Source organism: Oryx dammah, unplaced genomic scaffold (genome assembly GCF_014754425.2).
Source record: "Oryx dammah isolate SB20612 unplaced genomic scaffold, SCBI_Odam_1.1 HiC_scaffold_2, whole genome shotgun sequence".
Classification (NCBI taxonomy): domain Eukaryota; kingdom Metazoa; phylum Chordata; class Mammalia; order Artiodactyla; family Bovidae; genus Oryx; species Oryx dammah.
In genome coordinates this window covers 113,223,217-113,240,190 of record NW_024070186.1, presented here as the reverse complement: position 1 = coordinate 113,240,190, position 16,974 = coordinate 113,223,217, and the positions used below count along the sequence as shown (strand labels likewise).

General features: G+C 40.0%; 1 non-coding gene across 1 annotated transcript; it reads left to right on the top strand.

The window, feature by feature from the left end:
- The first annotated feature begins 1,390 nt into the window (after window positions 1–1,390).
- Window positions 1,391–1,462, top strand: TRNAC-ACA. The gene has a single exon. It is a non-coding gene; the product is annotated as a tRNA-Cys (tRNA).
- Window positions 1,463–16,974: the final 15,512 nt, after the last annotated feature.

Here is a 16,974-nt window from a genome sequence, read left to right as displayed (position 1 = left end):
GATGGGGTGGCCCACCAGTCTTAGCTCCATAGGCCAAGAAGTCAAAAATATCACTTCTACTCAATGGCCTGTTTGCCTTAACTCATCACCCTGCTCTAAAATAATTGCCAAGGAGGCTGAGAAACACCAGGATGCACACGGAATAGTTGGTAAGCCCTAATTGTCCCTGACCCTGGGAGCTGCTATGGAAGTTAGACAGCAAGGTCTTGGCAGGAAAGTGTCTGCTAGTCATTAGTTCTGTTCAACAAATATTTCTGGTTCTTTTTCCCAGCAGATTTGTACTTCCTTATTTCCCTGGAGTTACAGTGGTCATGAACTTTGGATATTCATTGCTTTGGGGAATGAAATGTGAAGAGAAGGTTATGTATTTCTTTTGGATGGACTCTTTAAGAGCAGTGTGCAATTTGTTGTGCACTTGCTTTTCATCTGCTGCGAGGACCAGCAGTGTTCCAGACAGAGTTTGCTTCCCTAGCGTGGATCCCAGAGAGGATGACTTGAAGCAGAGACCCAGACAAATTGCAATAGACATGCAGTGAGAGCACAAAATTAATCCTAGTTTTGAGTAGGAAGTGGGTGGCTGTTTATCGCTGAAATATATTTCATTCCATTCTCATTGATATCATACTTTCTCATCTTTGTTTGATTAATGCCAGGGATTCAACAAATGCCTGACTTTTGGCTTGTGTTACTACTGTTTTCCCCAGTAAATCTCTATCTTTTATTAGCAATGATGTTCCCAAGCAGTAGAACTGAATTTTCTGATGGTTACCTGAATAGTATTCCAGCCAGTAGCCATTCATGGGATGGAGTTATAGTCAAGAATATGAAGAAAAACCACCAGTGGCTGTTAGCCTTGCTTTCAAAGTAACACTTTCTGCAAGTGAATTTTAGCAGAAAGTCCTTCAAATACAGACTTTTATATTCCTTCCCTTTCTTTCTCATTTTCTCTCTTCCTGCCTCCTGGGTTCAATTTAACTGGAGGACAATTCTTTCTTCATTATGGTGACAGAACAGTGGATCTTAAAGTGATCATAGAAAATAGGTGAAGTGGCGTGATTGTACTTCTGGGTTTAAGTTTAGGTAGAATTAGATAAGGGGAAGGGCTTCCCCGCTGGCTCAGATGCTAAAGCATCTGCCTGCAATGCGGGAGACTTGGATTCAATCCCTGGCTTGGGAAGACCCCCTGGAGCAGGGCACGGCATCCAGCTCCAGTATTCTTGCCTGGGAAATCTCATGGACAGAGGAGCCTGGCAGGCTACAGTCCATGGGGTCCCAAAGAGTCAGACAGGACTGAGCAACTAACACTTTCACTTCACTTCATATAATGGGAAAGTTACTAGATTTGTATTCAAAAAAATTTGAATTTGAATCCTGTCTCTGCTACTTTGCTTCCCTGGTGGCTCAGACGGTAAAGCGTCTGCCTACAATGCAGGAGACCCTGGTTCGATCCCTGGGTTGGGAAGATCCCATGGAGAAGGAAATGACAACCACTCCAGTACTCTTGCCTGGAAAATTCCGTGGACTGAGGAGCCTGATAGGCTACAGTCCATGGGGTCGCAAAGAGTCAGACACGACTGAGTGACTTCACTTTCACTTTGTGCTACTTACTAGCTATGGACACTTTAGTTAATTTCTTCATATAAATTTGGGCTTATATAGACTGAGTATTCTACAGTGTTGCTATGAAAATAAAAATATTATAAAAAGATACATAATGGTTGTAAAGTCTCTTTTAAGATGACCATAAAGGCCAAAGTTACTATTATCAAAAAATATTTTTTTCCTCTTTGATTTATTTGCATTAAAAGCTTTTTTAAATTTGAGGAAACCCCTATGAGACAGACTTATCTGATTGCAAACTGTCCTCGTTCTCTGCACCTGTCTGCACTTTACAGTGCAGAAGGTTTGTGTGATGACCTAGAGGGGTGGAATGGGCAGAGGTTAGGAGGGAGGCTCAAGAAGGAGGGGATGTAAGTATACATATGGCTGATCCACATTATTGTACAGCAGAAACTAACACAACATTGTAAAGCAATTATCTTCCAAATAAAAAAAAAATTTTTTTTAAGAGTGTTTGGCGCAATCAGCCAGGAAGAAACCTTGTTAAGACTTCATTTTTGAGAACAGTCCTTTACCTGTCCTTTAAAGTCCTTTACCTTTACCTGTCAATTTGGGGTTTAAAAAAAAAAAACACCTATTGACTGTAATTTATATATGAGATTTACTCCATTCAGATTTACATACCTGGAGAGGTTTTGACTTTTGAACTTTATACAGCAACAAAAAGATTAAATGGAAAGGATTGCATCTACACAAAGGTATGAGAACTCTATGCAGTTTGCTGCTGCTGCTAAGTCACTTCAGTCGTGTCCAACTCTGTGCGACCCCATAGACGGCAGCCCACCAGGCTCCCCGATCCCTGGGATTCTCCAGGCAAGAACACTGAAGTAGGTTGCCATTTCCTTCTCCAATGCATGAAAGTGAAAAGTGAAAGTGAAGTTGCTCAGTTGTATCCGACTCCCAGCAACGCCATGGACCGCAGCCTACCAGGCACCTCCATCCATAGCATTTTCCAGGCAAAAGTACTGGAGTGGGGTGCCATTGCCTTCTCCTACCAATGGGTAATTCAGGCAAAATTGTGTCTGCAAACAATTTTGACATTTACTTTCAATTCTTCTCAGTAGGGAGCTGGTAAACCTTGTGGGCAGTTGTGCTTAAAGGAAACATGGCTCATAGTTCCTTCCTGTTGCTTTCCAGATTCTCTTCTCTTTCAATCATACTTCTCTGTACAGTGTTGAATGATCTAATGATTTCTGTGTCCCTTGTTTGGATGACCCACCTAATTATACTGGAGTGGTTGTTTTACTTACAATTTCAAAGAATTTTCTGTCTCTCTGAAATTTTATCAAAGATTTTAAATGCAGCCTTTATTGATTGTTACTTCTACAGAGCTAAATATTGCTGGTCTTAATTTCATATATTTAAGATAGGCTGGCCAGATCTCTTCCACTGACCGCCATTGGCCTCACTCTCAACTCTTCTATACCTTGCCTTCTGTCCAGACAGACCAGGGGCTTCCCATGGGGTTTCTGGTTGAGTCTTGCTAATGGAAAGTGCTGGGAGTAGATTGGAGGCAGAGAAAGGGGAGGGAGGCCCTGGTACCCTTCCTGCAAGGTCTCCTCCAGCCAGCTGTGTCTCTCCAGCAGTCATGGATTCTCTCAAGGCAGCAGGCATGACTCTTCCCCTGGTTTCCTGTGCTACTCCCTCCCTCTTAATAGCTTAGGCATTAGGCTATTATTACGAAGTCTTGGATGTTTGATGACCCAAGTCCATATCCTTGAAAGTGTTTCTTTGTAAATAAACCTTCATTGAATTACTCTATTTTGACCACCATCTGTTTCCTCTTGGGACACTAAGTAATTCAGTGGACATCTCTATTTGAACTTACTCTTCATATTCCTACTTTCTCTTTCATGCTGCTGTTATTGTTGGCACTTTATCCGTGTATGATGTATGCCCTTTCTGTGTATTTCTATTTAGTATTCTGTGTCTCTGAACTGCCTTTATATTCTCTGCCAAATGAGAGATATAATTTTCAGATCTGTGGTATATTTCTTTTTTTCCCTTTTCTTTCAAAATAATTGAAAACCTACAAAAAGGAGCAAGAATAATTTGAAGAGTTTTTTCATTCTGAACAATTTGAGCAAGTGGTTGACAAGATGACTTATAATCTTCAAACACTTTAATGTGTATTTTTAACAAATAAATACATTTTTCTGCCTAACAACAGTAACACCACTGAAGACAGGAAATTAATGTTGATATATTGTTACCACCTATATCACAAATATTATTCAAGTTTTGCTATTTGTCCCAAAATGTCTCCTACAGTAAAAAGAATTTAACCCAGGGTCACATGTTATACATAAGTATTTCATCTCTGTAGTCCCCTTAAAATCAGGAACGATTCCTCAGGTTGTTTTTTTTTTTTTTTTTTTACTTTCATGGGTTTGACATTTTTTGAGTTAATTTATAAACTGTCTCAAGTTTATCTAATGTCCCCCAAGGATTAGATGCAAGTTATGCTTCCTCTAGGGCTGGAATACCATCATAATGATTTTGTGTTCTTCTTATTGCATCCAATTACATGGTACATGTTTTCAATTTATCCCCATAATATTGACATTAATTTTAATAATTTGTTTAGGTGAAAGTGAAAGTGAGTCGCTCAGTTGTATCTGACTCTTTGAGACCCTGTGGACTGTAGTCTACCAGGCTCCTCCCTCCGTGGGATTTTCCAGGCAAGAATACTGGAGTGGGTTGCCATTTCCTTCTCCAAGACATATTCCTGACCCAGGGACTGAACCCAGGTCTCCTACATTGTAGGCAGATGCTTTACCGTCTGAGCCACCAGGGGGGTTGTTTAGGTGGTGTCTGCCAAATTTCTCCTTTGCAAAGCCATTCTTTTCTTCATTGCAATGAATAAGCATTTTGTGGATAGTTGAAACCATGTAAACATTTCATTCTTCATCAAACTTGTACTCACTAATTTTAGTATCTACTGATGTTTCATGGCTGAATTCATTATTACTATGATGGTTGCGAATTGGTTATTTTCTAATTAGACCATTTCTCCTGCATTTATTGGTTGGCATTTTATGGTAAAGAATTTATTCTTCCAATTTTTTTTTCACTTACTTATTTGTATCAGTATAAACTTATACGTTCCTTAGAGAGGCCAGTGGGAGCCCTTTCAGGATGACTTCTATAATTGACCATTTCCTTACTAATAAAATATTCAGACTCATCTTTAATTTTTCCTGGCTTTAGCCCTAAAGTCAGCCATCTCTCCAAGGAACATTGGCTTCTTTTATTGGAGAACTGTGTTTAGAAACTGAGATCTGGGCATCTGGTATGCTCACTAGTTTCAAAGTGTCATTGTACCCAGATACTATCAATGGAAAGGATTAGGATATATATGTGAGTAGGTGCTCTCTATATGTGTATTGTATATGTTGCTACATAACTAACATAGTAGCTTAACGATGGATATTTATTACTTCACAGTCTAGTCCAGAATTCAGAAGGGGTTTAGCTGGGTGATCCTGGCTCTGTCCCTCTCATGAGGTTGCAGTCAAGATGCTGGCCAGGACTTAAGGCCTGACAAGGACTGGAAAACATACTGACAAGGTGGCTTACTCACATGTTTGGCAAACTGGGACCAGTTGTTGGCAGGAGGTCTTTTTTCCTCATGTCATTGAGTGTCACCTTAGTGTGGTGGCTGGCTTTCCCCAGATGGAGGAAGCCCAGATGTCTTTTATGACCTAGCCTCAAAAGTCTCACTCTTTCATTTCTTGAACATTATTGACACAAGTGAACCTTATTCAGTAAAAGAGAGGACTTCACAAAGGTATGAATAACTGGATTCAAAAGTCCTGGAGGCTGTTTCTGAAGCAGGTTACCAAAATATCCATATCTATCTATTTATCTACTTACATGTCTACCTGCCTATCTAACATCTGGAATCTATGTGTTTAGACTGGTCCTCCTAAATTCAATCCAACATCACAGGATTCATTCTAGCTTGTCCTAGGCAGTGAAGATGCTGATCCCCACCATTCTTACAGTTCAAATATATCTACTTATTTGATCAGCACCCATATATGTAATCAATCTCCTGGCCCAATGCCTAGCAACAGTGACACCATGTATAAATACCATCCTCACCAAGCATTTGGGGAGAAGGAAATGGCAACCCACTCCGGTATTTTTGCCTAAAGAATCCCATGGACAGAGGAGCCTGGTGGGCTCCTGTCCATAGGGTCACACAGAGTCAGACACGACTGAACGACTTAGCATGCATGCATGCATTGGAGAAGGAAATGGCAACCCACTCCAGTATTCTTGCCTGGAGAACCCCAGGGACAGAGGAGCCTAGTGGGCTGCAGTCTGTGAGGTTGCACAGAGTTGGACATGACTGAAGCACCTTAGCAGCAGCAGCAGCAGCAAGCATTTAGGTTTTTACTCCTTGCCAGGCCACTGCAGCCTCTGCTCCTACACACAGCCCCCATGAACTACTGGCTTGATGACACCCCACCTAATGTTTTTGAACTGAGCTTTTCAGGAAGGTATTCCTTTCTATTCAGGAAGGAAGATAAGAAAGTGTGAGTTTATTTTGTTGGTGGTGTTGTGAATTGTAATGTGGCAGTGGAAAAAATGTACAATACTTAGATTTGGCCTAGAGAAATAAATCTCTGGCTCCTGCATCTACACAGAGGTCCAAGAACTATGTCACATTTCCTGCCTATAAGGGTTAGGCATTCTCTCCCTCTGTGAACAGTTGCTTGTTTAGTCTGTCAAGGACACTTCCACGCAGCCTACATTTATAGTCTTTTATCTCCTCCCTTTTTTCTTTCACTTCTTTTCCTTTCCTTTCATTCTCTTCTTTTCAACTCCCTTCCCTTCTCTTTCTTCCTCACTTCCCACAGCCTTTATCCTTGTCAATTTTTTTTCTCTAAGTGGCCTTGGCTTCAAGTTTGTCACTGACATCTCATTGGCACACTGATGTTTGTTTATCACATAGCAGTCCTAAAGGTATTACTTGTGTGGTGCAAAAGGGCCAATCTATACTGATTCTTTATTAGAATGATTTTGACGCATCTTCGGAGAAGGCAATGGCACCCCACTCCAGTACTCCTGCCTGGGAAATCCCATGGGCAGAGGAGCCTGGTAGGCTGCAGTCCATGGGGTCGCTAAGAGTCAGACACGACTGAGCGACTTCACTTTCACTTTTCACTTTCCTGCATTGGAGAAGGAAATGGCAGCCCACTCCAGTGTTTTTGCCTGGAGAATCCCAGGGACAGGGGAGCCTGGTGGGCTGCTATCTATGGGGTCGCACAGAGTCGGACACGACTGAAGTGGCTTAGCAGCAGCAGATGCATCTTAGCCTTCCATTCATATAAGAATGCTTCTTTTGAGATCATGGCAATAGAATTTCAGAGTCACCGTTATTTCTGTGCTCCTGCTGAAGAGTTTACTAGTGACCTGAGGACTTCCGTATCTGAATAAGAATACAGAGAAGTGAGGCAGGATTTCATTCTAACATTTACTTTCTCTAAACTACAGGCCACATGAACATCTTTCCTACTCTGGTCTTTTCATCTCTCCAGAAAGTTAGGATTTACTAGATGAGATGTTTTCTGAGGGTTGCAAGACACGTGGAAGGCATGGAAGGACAGATATTACGGCTGAGCAAGCTGTTAAACTATTATAGGCTTTTTAAAAGGAGGGCTAATGAGCTCCTCTCCCCCACCGCACCCAAGATTTGGAACTGGAAACTGGACTTGGTTAAATCACCCACAGAATTGCACGAGGTTTGGGGAATTTGGATGTGAGCTTTCTCTCTATTCATAGAAACGTATCAACATTATTTGTTCTTCCCTGCCTGTGGAAAGATGCCTGGTAGGGGAGATAACACACACATGTCAGAGCTGGGGGACTGACACCTCTGAGCTCAACAATTCTTACACCTCACTTGAGAATAAGATGTGTGCGTGCGGGAATGCAGGCTCCGTAGGGAGCCAGGACAGTGTGAGCAGATTAATATTTAGTACATTTCATGGGCTCCAAGGTTATCATCACACAAAGCTAATATGTCATGGTGGTTTCGTGCTGTGAGGAATTCACTGTGGCTTGTAAAATGGCCTACATTTTTTCAAGTAATGTCAATGCCAAATCTTATCTAAAGTAACTCTTTAGAAATATCATTCCACTGACTTAGGAAAAGGATGAAGCAAACAGCTGTACAAGATAAACATTTTAAAATGTGACGACTGACACTTTAGAGGGGCACAGAAAAATTCCTAGATAAGACAGTATGACAACATTAACCACATTATAGAATACAGGGGGTTTCCAAATACCACTTATATCTTGTGCTTCTGCTAAACTATACTAAGATTTCATGGAAAGAAACCAAAACCCACTTTTGATCACTGTTCCTTAGATGATTTTAAGAGGGTAACAAAATAGCAGCATTTCTCTTACACGAATTTTGACATTAAAATCTCTTTGTCTATTCATTCTAATGCCAGTTTTTCTGGATGCATTTAATGTGTTCATTTGAGTAGAAAGAGAGCATTAATTTAAAGAAAAAGTACAGGACAGAATGAGCTGTGATCTTACTCTGAGGCAGGAAGGTTGGAAAGGAATATAACCTTTAGAGATACTTTTCTAGGAGTCATCATGGTAAATTATATTAAAAAATAAAACCAAGAACTTTTTGCTCTTTCAAAAGGTCTGTTGGACTTTTCATGCTTTCCTTGAGTTTATTATTCATTTGTCTTTATAAGAGAACTGAAAGGAACAAGGTTAATGGAGTTTAAAAATAAAATTGTAAATAGTTAAAAAAAAGTGAAAATAAATATTAATTCATTTCTGTTTATGAAAGGCATCTTTCTTCTGAACAGGCAAAGAATGCCATAGGGACAAAATCATTCAAGTTTCTTAACTTCAGTGTAAAGAGTCTGTCACTATTTCAAAATCCATAAACAATGGGAATCTCCTGGAGGTCCAATGATTAGGACTCAGTGCTTTCACGGCCAGGGCACAGGATCGATCCCTAGTTGGGGAACTCAGACCCCCACATGCTGAGCATGGCACAGACAAAAAAAAATAGGTAAACAAAGTTTTTATTTCCCAATGCAACCTTTGTGGCACAAAATTATTATTGCCTATTATGGTGGAGATTTATTATTTTGCCTCTCTAGTGTTGATTATCACATCTTCTCATAACCACACCTTCATTTTCCTTAAGATATAAGCGTTCTCCCACCTTCCATTCATGTGGTATGTATATGTGTGTGTGATCAGTCGTGTCTGACTCTTTGCAACCCCATGGACTGCTCCTCTGTCCATGGGATTTCCAAGGCAAGAATACTAGAAGGGTTGCCATTTGCCATTTCTTCCTCGAGGGGACCTTCCTAAACCAGGGATAGAACCCACAGCTCTTGCATCTCATGCATTGGCAGGCCGATTCTTTACCACCGGGAAGCCCTTCACACAGTATGTGTGAGACCAATCAGCACGTTCAGTCCCTCAGCCACAGTGCACAGTGATTGGTTCCAGGATCACCATGTGACCCACTTCAGGCCAATGAGAGTCAGTTCTGGATTTGGTTGAAAATATCAGTAATGAGAATCTTTTTTTCATTGGGATTTTTAGCTGCAGGATCATAAGGGAGACCTGTGGGTACTGAAAACAATCACACAGACAGAACCAACCTGAGAATAGAGGCAAACAGAGAAGAAAATGCTGGTGAGAGGAGGAAAAGGACCGAGTGCTGATATTTGAGCACCAACTGAAATATATCTGAATTCCTTTACAGAAGTTTTTTTTTTTTTTTTTTTTTTTTTTTTTAAGATGAAGTTGGCTTTTTAGATCAAATTTCTGGTTAAAAAATTAGCAGAGGGCAGACATGGGCTATAAAGTGTTAGTACTGATTGCTAAGCTGTTGCTTAACATGTGGCCAATCCACACTAAAGTTTAAACACTTTTTGCCTTAACCTATTCAGATTTAAAAAATCTATTTAACTAAAACATTTTGGTGCTTATTATGTGCCAGCCACTGTCTCTATCACTTTACCAATAACAACTCAGTTCTCATACCAAAGCCATGGGGAGGGATTATTAATACCCTCATTTTACCATGGATGAAGAAGAGGCACAGAGAGGTCAAGTAACTCACCTAAAGTCACATAGATAACAAGGGGCAGATCAGACCTGGGAACTGAAACCCTTCGGTCTGACTTTAGATCAATTCTAACCATTACACTACCCCGCCTTTTCAGATTAATGCTCTACCTTGTCCAAATTCATAACCAAACACAAATAATGTATTACTGTGCATTTTATGAAAAATTTTGAGACAGGTGGTGGATATTCATATAGCTTGTTGGTTTTAAAAAAAAAGTGAGACCAACAGGCAATATGGTGTTTCGATTGCAAGTGTAGGCTCTGCCTTCAAACAATCTGGGTTTGAATTCCAGCTATGCTAATTACCAGCTGTGTGGGTAAACTACTTTACCTCTGCATGTCGTCTTTATTTCCTCTTTTATAAAGTGGAGCCAATATCTACCTCTCCAGGTTGTTGTGAGGGTTAAAAGTGATAGTGTTTCTACAGAATTTAGCAGAGTTCACTAACTTAACTATTGCTATTTTGGATAAATCTCACCTTTTTTTGTTATGCCATTCTTAAGCATAATGTTTTTTCTCTTTTCCATTCATATTCTTCAATACATATGGCTACTCTGCTCTTATTGGACCAGTGCTTTTATTATTTCCTCACAGTTCTATTCTTTTAATTAATTTCAGTCTTTTAATCATCTCTGAACTTGTCCTAGTTATTTTTTCCACTTCTAAGAGGATTTTCTTTTGGAGCAATGAGAGAAAGCGTGGAATACAGAGAAACTCAAGTCCTGACCCTACCTTTTTGCTTCTGTCTTTAGAGAACCAAAAAAGTATCAGTAATTTCCTGTTCCTGTTTAAGTTGAGAGATTTGGTGTTATTCATTTGTTTCAGCCTTCAAATCATTTTCTTTGGAGAGGAACTATCAACTACTAGTTAGGGAGTTGCCTCTGATCCCCATGATTCCACACAGAAAGCCAGGGTGCCTGTTTTCAAGGGCAAAGGCCCAGGATCAAGCAGTAGGTGAATTTCAAAATTTTGATACTCTTAATGGCCATTTTGAAAGTATTTTAAAATATATGATATAATACCATTGGAAACTCTGTACAAAGAATCTTCAATCGTGGTTGTTCCATTCCTGTGCTTTGTGTGTCATGGGGAGCCACAGTTAAATGCTTCAGAATATCCCCTCAACCCAGCCCAGTGAACAATTTGCAGTCTACTACTATGGTCTACTACACGTGGAAGCAATAAGGCAATTAAAAGCAATCAAATGACTTCTGCATTACATCCATCTTTCTCCTCCGGACTTTCTGCATTCATCAGCCATGGAGATAAATTTAAATATAATTATCATATTTTACTATAATTACATGAGAACTCAATACATAGTTTACTTCCCCTGGACTTTTAGACAAAGGTAATGGGAGAGCCGACCTAACTAAAATGACCCAGTTCTAATGCTTTGTGACTCAATTAGATCTGGAAGTTGAAGATAGAAAGAAAGCTGCTTTAATATTCTGTTATCCTTAAAAATTAAATTTCATCTCCTTTATTTTCTCATGTGGTGCAGCACTGTTAGAAGGAAATATTTTCCCTTGAGTGTTTCATCTCCCTCTTCACACAAAACGTTATGAAATGAGCATCAGCCTTTCCTCTGAGGACTTTACTGCTCGGCCATTGCTGGCTGTAGGATGTGGCATGATATGGACAAACATGACCTCGAGATCCTTCTGCTAATGTGGACCTTTGAGGAAGATTAGGCAGATTTTCCAAACAACTGGTTGAAGAGCATTGAGGTAGATAAACTGAAAGCACTGCTCTGACTCGGCCTTGGCATCAGCTCGTCTTTGAAGCCATGAGTCATTTTCCTCTTAGCAAGGGAAAATGCTATTAAAACAATTCATTCCTCAGTGAATCAGAAAGAATTTTGAAAAACTGATGACAATGTTGTCCATTATTTTGTGAAGGTTACAGATTTCTCTGATTTTTCCCGAGCTCCAGGGGACTTTTCTAATTATTCATCTTAGTGATTGTAGGCAGTGAGCTGGCAGAGGTTGGGTTTTTGGTTGGGATGTTGTCTTAGAGGTAAGTTTTTAGTATCAAGGCCAAGACACTTGGGTCTACAGATTCCATGACAAATGGAGCCATTGGTGAATTTTAAAAAAGGAATTCCCCAAACTCTGACTTGTTTTAGTCCATTTGATTGGGGCTTCCCTGATGGCTCAGTGGGAAAGACCATCTGCCAATCCAGTGGATATGGGTTCAATCCCTGGGTCAGAAAGATGCCCTGGAGAGGGAAATGGCAACCCACTTCAGTATTCTTGCCTGGGAAATCCCGTGACAGATGAGCCTGGTGGGCTACAGTCCACAGGGTTGCAAAACAGTTGGACATGACTTAGCAACTAAACCACAACAAATTAGATTGTTTGACTTTATGAAAAGTAAGATGAATCAAGAGCTTAAGATTGAAACTTTCAATATGAGGAAATGTGTTGACTGACCTGTTATTTCAACTGGAAAGAAATATAAAGGGTAGAGACAGTTCAACTGACTTAAACAAAAACCACACACAGAGACACACACACACACACACACACACACACACACACAACTTTAATGAGGAGTTTTGAGGTGATTTAATTGTCTGTTTGGAAAATTAACATTTATTTTGCCTATCTCTTTTTTGCATTTGACAGATTATTTCATGGAACCCTGATATAATTTAGATAGTCACAGATTTCATATGTGAATGGAATAGGCTGTGGTAGCATGTAAACCATTATATTTTTATAAAAACAGGTGATTTTGCTTATCAATTACTGTGCATAATTGATAAGCAAAAGACATCTGGGTGTACACATTACACTCATCAAAGTGATAGTCCAGGCAAAAATAGCCCTCAGGAGTTTCTATGCAGGCTGCTGCAAAGCAAGTCACAAAGTCAGAGCGAAGGTGGAGCCAGAGAAAGGTGGTTTTGGTGATCCAAGAACCAAAAGATTGCAGTGGCATGCTCAAGAACAGGAATTAAGGTCTGTGTGTGAATTTCCAGGAGTGAGAAATGGAGGGCCCTGTGTCCAAGAAAAGCTACAATATTAGGAAGGTATCCAACAGGGATCAGAATAGGGACTGAGTCCCCAGACTGGTGGTGACTGGGTTTCAGCACCAAGGCAGAAGCTCAGTTTAATGAATCAGTCAGTTAGTAAGCAAACACTTATTGAGTGACTACTGTATGCCATTGGTATGCTAGGTTCTGAATGTACAAAGGAAAACAAGACACAGCTGCTGTCCTCTAATTTCTCACAATTACAGACTGGGATGCAAGTTTATGACCTAACTAGGAACAAGTATCACAAGATGATAAATGTTAGAATAGAGAGAGCTGGTGTTATTTATGTCTTTTCTGCCAGTTGTCAGGTCTGGTCTCTTAGATTGGGGATAAGGAGTATTTAGAAGGGGATTAAGTAATTCTGTCTATGATGAAAAGAAGGCTGTAGAGGTCAGACTGAATCAGGGCCTGCCTCTGCTTAAGCAATGTATGCAGGAGCAGCAAGGTGGCATTTTTAAAGTCTCGGCAGATATATCCTTGCTCCATACACTGTCACAGCTCAAAAAGAGAAGATGAAGAACTGTGACTGGAGTTAGAGTTCTCCTTTACTCTCAGCAAACAATGGGCTTCATACATTTCAGCTAATCTCTCTATCAAAGTTTCAAGGAGGAAAATATGTAGAAAGTGAAATAATTCATTTGCAGTTGAGGGGATGCATCCAAGAAAAGACAGGCATGGTAAATCATGCTTTTCCTCCATTTGCTCATTGCTCTAGAAAGGAAAATCCTCGTGATTTATTTCATCCCCTGTTTCTTCAATTATTTTATCCACACGTGATTCCTCTGTATATTTCTTCATAATACTTTGTTTACATCTATTGTTTATATTAACCCCAAAGATACAACCAAATTTGTCATTTCATATGCTACAGGACATGTGAACAAAACATAACAAAACAGTGTAAAAAATATAAGCAAATTTATTCTAATCTGCCAAGCATTGAACTTAGTCCATTGGCAAGACATCTGTTAGGTTGCATGAGATGGTGGGCATGAACTCTGGCCTAGGAGTCAGGAAATTGTGTATCTACCCTGCCATCCCGTTTCATGCTTGGTGACATTACCTACTTTGGTTTCCTTATCTCTCACATGCTTAGGTCCTGTATATGTTACAAGTTTTAAATGAAATGATGATGGCAAATACAGGTACTTCCAATTGTGGCCTACAGCCTCTTCCAAGCCTCATTTCTACACCATCCCTCTATGTATCTTCACCTTCAGGAAAATGAACATTTGACGTGGCCTTTATCTCATATTTCAGAAAGTAGCTCTTCTATTGTCCCTCAGAAACACTTGGGTCATTCTCTACTACCCAGAAAACAGTGAAAAGTGAAAGTAAAGTCGCCCAGTCTTGTCTCACTCTTTGTGACCCCATGGACTGTAGCCTATCAGGCTCCTCCGTCCATGGGATTTTCCCCAGGCAAGAATGCTGGAGTGGATTGCCATTTCCTTCTCCAGGGGATCTTCCCCACCCAGGAATCAAACCCAGGTCTCCCTCATTGCAGGCAAATGCTTTACCATCTGACCCACCAGGGAAGCTGCTAGAAAACAGTGAATGAAGATACAAAGCAACCATTCTTGTTTCCTTGACGAGTGTGGTTTAAGCAGGTTGAGCTGGTTGCCCATTTCTGGATGATTTAGGCTTGAGCTGAAATTCAACAGTATGTGAGATTTTCATTGGTTTGTTTGCTTCCTAGCTAGTTTGGATTTCTCAGAGAGAGGTTACTCTAGTAAGATACCTCACTTTACAGTCAGCAACTTACTTGGGCGTTTCTATGCTGGAATTAATGCTTCCATCAGATACAGATAAAAACAAAATTTAAAAGTCTAGAATGACTTCTGTTTATTTCAACTAATTGAGGGAGTAATGGGCTATTCTCTAGCCATGTTTCTCAGGGGCATATTGTTCTGATCAGATAAATTGATTATTCTTTCTGTGTGCTTTTGAAGAAGCAATGATTTTTGTTGGAATATGCCTTTACTATTATGTTTAACTATTAATAGATATATGTTGCTAACAGTGTAGGCAAGTAACATGTATTGAGAATTGGAATGATCTGCTGCAGGGATTTTAAATGTCATCAGTCTTCTTAGGTCCATTGTAGATAAGTAATCAAAGCTCAGAAAAGTTATGTAAAAAATCAGGGCAAACTATTAAAATTTTTTTCTTTCAGGATTGAAGCCCAGCTCTTCCTGACTCTGAAATGCAACTTTTGATGAGAATATTACATACTGAAAATGTAAGAAAGAACAAAAATAAATAACCAAAATAAAATAAAAGGCAACCTCTTTATAATGCCTTGAGGCAAACTCCAAGTTATAACTTCAAGATACTGCTATGCCAGAGTGAGTCAAATTTGGCTTGTTTTAAACTTTCATGTTTAAACGAGGAGATATTTTTGTCTCCTGGGTTTAGCACATACTTGAAAACGAAAGTGTTAGTTGCTCAGTTGTGTCAGGCTCTTTGCAGCCCACCAGGCTCCTCTGTCCATGGGATTCTCCAGGCAAGAACACTGGATTGAGTTGCCATTTCCTTCTCCAGGGGATCTTCCTGACCCAGGGATCAAACCTGGGTCTCCTGCACTGCAGGTGGATTCTTTACTGTCTGAGCCAGGGAAGCCCAGCAAATACTTGGTGCTTGATAAATACAGATTGAATGGGGATGTGACGGTTGCACTAGGAAAGAGCTTTGGTTGTACATTTCAGAAAGACACTGGAGAGGTCTTCCGGAGCATGTGTGCAGTTGTGGAAGCTCCAGAACTGGCCATGACTCCTCTGTGGGAGAGGGAGGTGGTTTCCTCTAGGAAGAGGGTTGAGCAATAAAGCCACAGAGGTTTGCTGACACATTTGCTAGGCATGACTTATGCTCATTTGGAAGTTATTCTGTGGCTCCATTAAGAAGGTGTTTCCCAGGGCATCACAGCTGCCCCCTCTTCCAGTGGGGTCGATGGCGTCCCGGTTTGTGGCAAAAGCAATTATTCCCTCACTGCCAACCCTGATTATACATCACTTGACTCCAGGAATGAGCAGAGAAATTCAGCAATACCAGGAAATCAATATTTGCAAGGTGTGGGGTATCACTAATCTTTTGACTCTGAGAATGTTGGGGATGTGTAAGTTTATCAAGCATTCTTAGGAATAATTGTCACTACCACTTGAAGCTTTAATGGATGAAAGCTAAAGTAGTTTCTTTGCATCGGGGTAATTTATTTTTTTTTCTTTTATAGTCTGTTGGTTTCTAATTATAAGATAATATACGGTATTCGAGAATATTCAGTAGAAAAGTTGAGAGAAGAGAAAAACATCATTTACAAATCCACCACAATAAATAAGACAACTACTGCTGACATTTTGTTGGATTTCTTTTTGGTCTTGGCAGCTGAGATCATGCTGAACATATAATTAGTATACCTTTTCTTGCCTCTTCATTTAATATTATTTGACTATTTTTGTAAGTTATTAAAAGCACAAAAAAACCTTTTAAAGGCTTTTAACTTATTATAATTATTTTTAATGTTATCATAAAGCCTCCCAAATGTATGTAATGGTTATATAATATTTTCTCCTATAAAGTGGAAGTGAAAGTCACTCAGTCCTGTCTGACTCTTTGTGATCCCATGGACTGTACAGTCCAAGGAATTCTCCAGGACAGAATACTGGAGTGGGTAGCCTTTCCCTTCTCCAGGGGATCTTCCCAACCCAGGGATCTAACTCAGGTCTGCCACATTGCAGGCGGATTCTTTACCAGCTGAGCCACCAGGATACTCCAAGAATATTGGAGTGGGTAGCCTATCCCTTCTCCAGTGGATCTTCCTGACCCAGGAATCGAACCAGGGTCTCCTGCATTGCAGGCAGATTCTTTACCAACTGAGCAATGAGGGAAGCCCTTTCTTCTATATATCAGCCTATTTTTCCGAGGTCACATACCTGGATATTCACAGAACCAGGGCTAGAAACCATTTTTTCTTATTCATCTAAGAGCATAATCCAAGTAAGTTTTTCTTCACATTCTCAGATGAAGGATAATATTAAAAGTAGAATGGGGTTTTGATTAAAACTAAACTTCCTCTTCAAAAGAGTTTCACATCCTGTATATTCAGTCTTTTTCATGTTTCCCAGAAGAACACCTTTGTTTTAAGGGAGTTAAAAGAATGCAGGGAAAGAACAACACTAGTAGTACAC